Raw genomic sequence first — 6,893 nt, 5'->3', positions numbered from 1 at the left:
CCCCTCTCTCACGTCCTCTCCTCCTGACAGACCTCGGCATCTAATGCAAATCACACTCCATACCACAAAAGACTTTCAGCTTGCCTCTGCCCATAACATCCACACACCCCGCCTCTCCACACAACAGCTCAATCTGCCCTCCCTGTACACTGTCATTGGGAATCAGACAGACAGGCTCTTTATGGCGGTCTTTACGACTCCGACTGAAATAACTTTATTCCCCGGTGGGAGATAGAGTGGTGGTAGGAAATGTAACTGTATACATTTACTACAGTGAGAGAAGGAGGGAGAGCATATGTAAGATGAGAGATGTCCCACACTGGTCAATCAGAAGAGCTGTATTCATTTAAAACACCCCCCCCATCTTGCTTTTCCCCCCTCTCTCTCAAAGCTTTCTTGTTCAGGCACGTTTCATCTGTCCATCTCCGTCTCTCCGCGTCTTTGTCCATCCTCCCTCTCAGGTCTGAACCAGCAGCCGTGGCAGAGATTGCCGTCCGAGGTTGTCTTGCGAGATGAAAGATGGCACGGCTGTGGCGCTCGGGGATGATCGCACCCTCTGTGACACACACACACACACACACACACACACACACACACACACACACACACACACTCCTTCTCTCACTCTCTCTCTCTCTCACACCCACGTACGTCCTGCTCTTTCATTCGCCGCCGAAATGGTCCCTGCCTGGGCTAATTTACATAATACACTTCTGACACCTTTACTTTATTCATCAATCACACCCAGGCAGCTACTCCAGGTCCGGGCTTTTGTCTGAGCATGTCTGTGGCTGTGTAAGGCTAGGCACAAAAGATTAATTTCACAGCTTTTTTTTCTCCCCCTTTTCCTTCCTCTTCTTCTTTCTCCTCTGCCCCTCTTCCTTCTTTTCTCTCCTCGCCCCATCCTTGTCCTCCTCCTCCTCCTCCTCCTTTCTCGTTCATCCCTCTCGTTCATCTCACAGATACAGCAGAATGACGGCAGCCAGATAATGAAAACAACAATGCAAGCTTTTTTCTCCCCTCTCTCTCCTTTAACTCAGGCAGGTCGTATTCCTAGATTCTCTCGGCGGTGAATTATTCTTCTCTTCCTCTCTTACCCCCTCCCACTGTTTATATTCTTCATCCTCTTCCTCGTCTGCACCTCCACCATCTGTTTGCTGTTCCTTTTTTTTTCTTTCATCTTTGTCATCCCTCCATACCGTACTTAGGCCGACCAGGAACAGATTCCCCGTCAGTCCTTCCTGCTCTCATCCACCTGTCCAACACAAGGAGCTTCCTCGTTTTTTTCCCCTCCTCCTTCACACGTCTTCTTCAAATTCAAAACCTGGTTCCTGCATGCCGGCGGCGGGAGTTTGAAGTTTTTAAACTCAGGGGGGAAAAAAAAACAGAAGAAAATAATAAATCATCCTGTGTGATTAAAACAATAAACACAGTGTGTAGTTCCCTCCCTCGTTATCGACCCGCAAGCGTGCCTCACATTTCAATTACCTGAAATAAATGAAATAGGGCTTGAAAATCTCACGCTTGTTCGGCAATGGAGATGAGAGGGCAACTGTCGCTCAGATATCAATTTTGAACAGATGGGTTGCCATGAGGGGCCATATCTCCCTTTCAATTAAAAATCCGAAACAGTCATTGTCTTAACCGTCATGAAAAGCACACAGATGGGTTTTGTTTGCGTCCATGTCAGTCTGAGCCTTTTGTTTAACCAGTGAAGTTGCTCATTGGCCACCAGTGGATGACTGTGGTTGCACTGGGTGGCTACCGGCTCGCAGCCGGCTGCAAAAGAGCAGTCCGGTTCGTGCACGAAAAACAAGCTGGTTAAATCCCGGTGAGGAAAAGCCTCGGCTCTGCAGTGGCTCTGACCCTGAGGTCAAAGCGAAACAAGCATGGAGGCGGCACACCTGGGTGGGAGCGCTCCCTCGACCCCCCTCAGTCTTTGCCCTTGCCCAGTGCCCCTTCACCCCCCCCACATCTCACACTGTGTGGCATCTGAACCCAGCCAACGGGATAATTAGCCCCAGAGGCCAGTTTAGCAGGATGGAAAACAGACTCAGTCTTCTGCACCAAATAGCAGTGGAGCTGTGTTGGCATCAACATTGCTTCTTGACCCCTTCCTTACTTCCCCTAGTGTTTGTCTGAGTGAGTCCAAACATGATCTCATAGTTCTTCTCGTTCTCATGGAGCACAAAGATCGACATCAGAAATGACCACATTCATTCTGAAGCCTCATCTACAAAACACACCAAGGCGTTTTCAAGAACCAGTTTTCCTTCTGAAATGATGCTTCTGTGACCTTTGTTTCACAGTTTATCACACTCACCACACCTCACCTTTACCGGCATCAGAGATGGAAGCAGGACTGAGGGATGTGGTGCCATATGAGACATAGCTTAGAGTAAAGTGACTGACTCCTGCCCGGTATGAATTTATGATATGTGTTTGTGTTGTCTGGTTTCCTGCCTATGATCTCTTTCATGTGAAGTATCCAAAATTGTGACAGTGGCAATACATCATCATTGATTGATTTTTTTTTTTTTTTTTTGTATGCAGCTAGACAGACAGCCAAAGCTGGATATTAAGATGTTCTGAATGGGTCTGGGTCAGGACGGTGGACCACATAAAAGGGAGGAAGGAATGCTGCAGCTGGGACAGGTAATCCATTTTCCCCCAGTTACGATTTTCGATCTTCTTAATTGAGCTTCTGTGATATGCAGTTGTAGAGCTTACAGTGTGATTCTATGGTTCAGCATTAACTTAAACTGTTGAAAGTGTTGCTGCTTTGGAAAATAAAGTCAGGTTGTAAGCGTCAGTGTCTTTGTATCGGACATTTTTTGGATCTCTTGTCTGACACTGACACAAGTGCTGCTGGACACGAATGACTTAGAACAAAATGCTTGTTGAACCTCGAAATTGACAACTCATTCAGTGAATGCATGGGAGTTCAGGTAGAAAATCCTTGCAGGGTGGCTCATTTTTTTGTTCGTTTGTTTGTTTGTGTTTATTTTGGCAGCATCACTTGCACTGATTTGAGATCAGCTCATCCAGAAGGTGTTCATTGGTGAACTGTAAAAATTGATGGTTTCTAACAGTGTCCCATAAGAGAAGAGCAATGAGAACCAGACACTTAAATAAAATTCAACTAATCAATGTATTTATTCACTCTGAGATATTTTATGTACTTGCTGAACTTCACATTGTGTGATGTTAGACTCTGTTGGATCTCTTTGGAGCATAAATTGTTATTATCGTCTCACAGTTGGCTTTTAATCCAGTGACGTGTGACAGTTGTGTCATTTTTCTCATAAAAAGACAGTAAAGTTCATCTGATGTGAGAAATCAGGAGCATTATTATAAAGAAACCTTACTTACGGTCACATTAGTAGATCTCCTTGATCTTCTTCTTGTTCTTTTTTTTTTTTATCCCAAGGACTTCCCACTTCTCCAAGCAGGTGTTTAGAAGTCTGGGTTAACACCCTACCACCACACACACTCATTCTTTTCCCATCACTCGTTCCCTCCCCTCCATTTCTCCCTGAAGAAAATTAACACTCGCCTCCCACCCCAGGTGGTGAGGGGAGGGGCAGCAGGAATGGAGAGGCGGGGAGGGCGGAGGAGTGTCGAGAGGCTGATTTATCTGAGCCTGTCAGGCCCTGGGAGGCCTCAGTGGGTATTTATGTGTGTGTGTCTGTTGTGGGGTTCTGGAGGGGGGGGGTTCGGTGTGTTTACAATGGGTGCAGGGAGAGAAGTGTCTCTCCCACCTTGGCCCCTGGGTTGGCACAGCGGAAGCCCCTCTCTGTCTCATTAGGATCTGTGTGTGTGTGTGTGTGTGTGTGTTGCGGGGGGGGGGGGGGGGGGGGGGGGGCAACAGTGTGACAGTTCAAAGTGACATTCACACTCCCTTCTTTTCCTCCTGTCCTCCTTCTCACTTTTACACACACACCACACACACACACACACACACACACACACACACACACACAGGAAGAGGTAGAAAGGTGTCAATATGTGACATTGGTCTTGATGCCTATTGTAGATGATAACTTGGTATATTTGCAAAGCCAGCAGCTCAGTGCTCACCAACACTTCTAACCAGCACACACACACACACACACACACACACAGTCTTACACATAGTTAAATTATTGTATTGTATATAACAGTTGGAAATGGGCATGAAGTAATCTGTTGTGTTTATACTACTTTTCATCACAAAGGTGACTTCATATTCACAATCTGGTAAATAATCTGTACTTGCAGCGTATTTTTAGCCTCAACTCCAAACTATTCCTTCCCTCAGGGATAATATATGGCCCTTTTACAATGTACCAATTACCCACTGCTTCTAAAATTCCATTTTTAACCTTGCGAAAATTAGGCCAAACCATTGCTAGATTTAGTCAGTGGCTTTCTGCTGTATATCCTTCTGGATATATGTAACTTTTTCTTTTGTACCTGCCTCCACCTCCATCAGGAATGTGTCTAACAGTGTTCATACTGTCTTCATAACGACAGAGTAATGAGGCGACATGAACAGTGGTCGCGCTTCACATAAGGGAAAGTAGACATGTGTGTGGTTGTGCACATTTGTGCCAACTCCCCCACCAAACCATCCAGATGCCAATGTTCACAATCCTATTGCTAGAAAGTAATAATGATGATTCTGCAATATGATGATTGTTTCTTTTTTTCTTTTTTGAAAGTCCTGCAGCAACGTTTTTTTAAAATTCTCAGTATCGTCAGTATCCTCACATGGTAATTACTGTGTGATTAAGGTTAGGGAAACATGGTGATTATGACACACAGCGTATGCTTAAGGTATGGTTAAAGCTAGGTAACTTAAACACTTTGTAAAGGTTAGGGAAAGATCACATGCTGCATGCCCATCAACCACCCTGAACTCCACACCCTGACTATCCACCTCACTATATAAAGGGCACACTACTTCTTACGTCGGCACTGAATGCTGGTGCAGGCCATAAATTGTGAGGTGTGGAACCTTCCACTATAAATGTAATTCCAGGGGATAATGTGCTGAGATTTAAGCCAGCCAGACAGTAAAGCAAGAAAAAAAAAAAAAAGTGTGACTTAAGTGGTCACCCAGACCCCAGACCACATAGAAGGTCTGGTCACCCAGACCCCAGACCACATAGCAGGGCCGCTCCCATGCAGCCTGAATGGCCGACCTGTGTAAAGCTAAACACCACAAGCAAGTACGCCAACAAGGTGCATGCACTTCCTGGCACTGGTAGCTCCCAGTGTGGACCTAGTCCTGCACTACAGGACACCTGTGATCTCCTCCCAGCCACAGGGGAACCACGACGCCTGTTGAGGCTGCCTGCACCCAGGCCACATCCCAGGATGACCACTTCTGATTTCCCAATTTTTAGGAAACATATTAATTTCAGTTCCTCATGCCGCCTGTCATTCAGGCTCATGCTTTCTACCCACTCTCCTCCATGCAAGCTCCATGCCTGAACCAACCAGTATTTTTTGTCCAATGTGTTTATTGATTAGAATCAGAAGCACTGACACCAGGCATGCCCCAGAAAACCTTTGAATTTATATCAAGAACAGCTACTAAATGGATTATTTTCTGCTGCTGATTTCCAGGGTCCAGAATGGACCTCAGGCAGGAAGGGAATGTTACCAGCATGCAGTCATAACAGCTTTAGGCTGTCAAGAATTAAGATGTTTTTATTGCATCTGGATATTTTAAATCAATCAAGGTCACGGCAATCACACTGCGATCACACTCGCATTGTGGAGCAGTGCTTATTCAACTGCAGCTTCATTGTCAGCCGTGCAGTTATTAACCCGACACCTCCAGCTTGGGCCTTGCAAGTATTTCCTCACATTAGCATACGAGATTTATTTCACTAAACCCATTAAAACTAATAAGCACGCGATTACCAAGCACGTAGAGGAGGCAATATTCATATCAAAAAAGCTGGAGCTGTCATATTGTCCTGAGCGTGTGCCAAGCTCTCCATGCTGACCATGTGGTCCAGGATTATAATAAGAAGCACTCTCTGAAGGAGGCAGCTCCGACTACTTTTACAGTTAGAGCCGCTTACTAATTGGACAAACATAATTACTGAGTGTGAGGGAATGGGCATTGCTTTAATTCAGCATAATCATATATCCCAGGCCTTAAATAATGCGTGCAGTCAATTAAAGGTAAAAGTCGAAGCATATGGCGGCCACAAAAGAAAATGAGGCTGAAGAAAGATATCGACAAGAAAGCTGCAGGAACGTCTTTTTCTAACTGACAGGGAGCAACAATGAAAAGATGAGGGATAGCGATAGCATAAATTAGCGCGGAGCGTCCCTTTTTCTCGTCTGATTCCTTCTTCCAGATGCCCTCTCCCTCTCCTCTCCCCTCTGTCACTTGCAATCTCGCTCTCCCTCCCCTCCCAATCCCGGCTTCCACTCCTGATCTATCTTTCTCTCTTTAAAGATGGGCAGAGTGTCACACAGAAGAGAGGAGGAGAGGAAGCGAGGAAGGAGGCGGTGGGGGTACGCACTATGCAAAGCAGGGCCTCGGTAGCCAAAGTCGGCAGGCTGAGATGAGGTGTCAGCATTGCACGGGCGCACTGATGTATGAATGCGACGAAATCAAACGCGTCAGTCGACAGACAGGAGGGGGTTGGAAAGGTGAAACCGGCGTGCCGAGAGAGAGCAGCTGTACATCGGCGTCAAGGTGCTACCATCCCTCCCTCCCTTCCTCTATCACTCTTCCTTTTTTTCTTGTCTTTTTCTTTTTTTTGCTGTTGTTGTTGTGTTCCACTTATTTATTTATTACCTGTGTTTCTTCATCTCTAACTCTCTGTTGCCGCTTCCCGTTTGGTGCCACGGAAGAGGCCACAGCCCTAACAAGGCACAGCGGTCAC

The sequence above is a fragment of the Chelmon rostratus genome, chromosome 11, assembly GCF_017976325.1.
Source record: "Chelmon rostratus isolate fCheRos1 chromosome 11, fCheRos1.pri, whole genome shotgun sequence".
NCBI classification, from domain to species: Eukaryota; Metazoa; Chordata; class Actinopteri; order Chaetodontiformes; family Chaetodontidae; genus Chelmon; species Chelmon rostratus.
The sequence above is the reverse complement of the archived record's forward strand: the minus strand, read 5'-3'. Positions refer to the sequence as shown.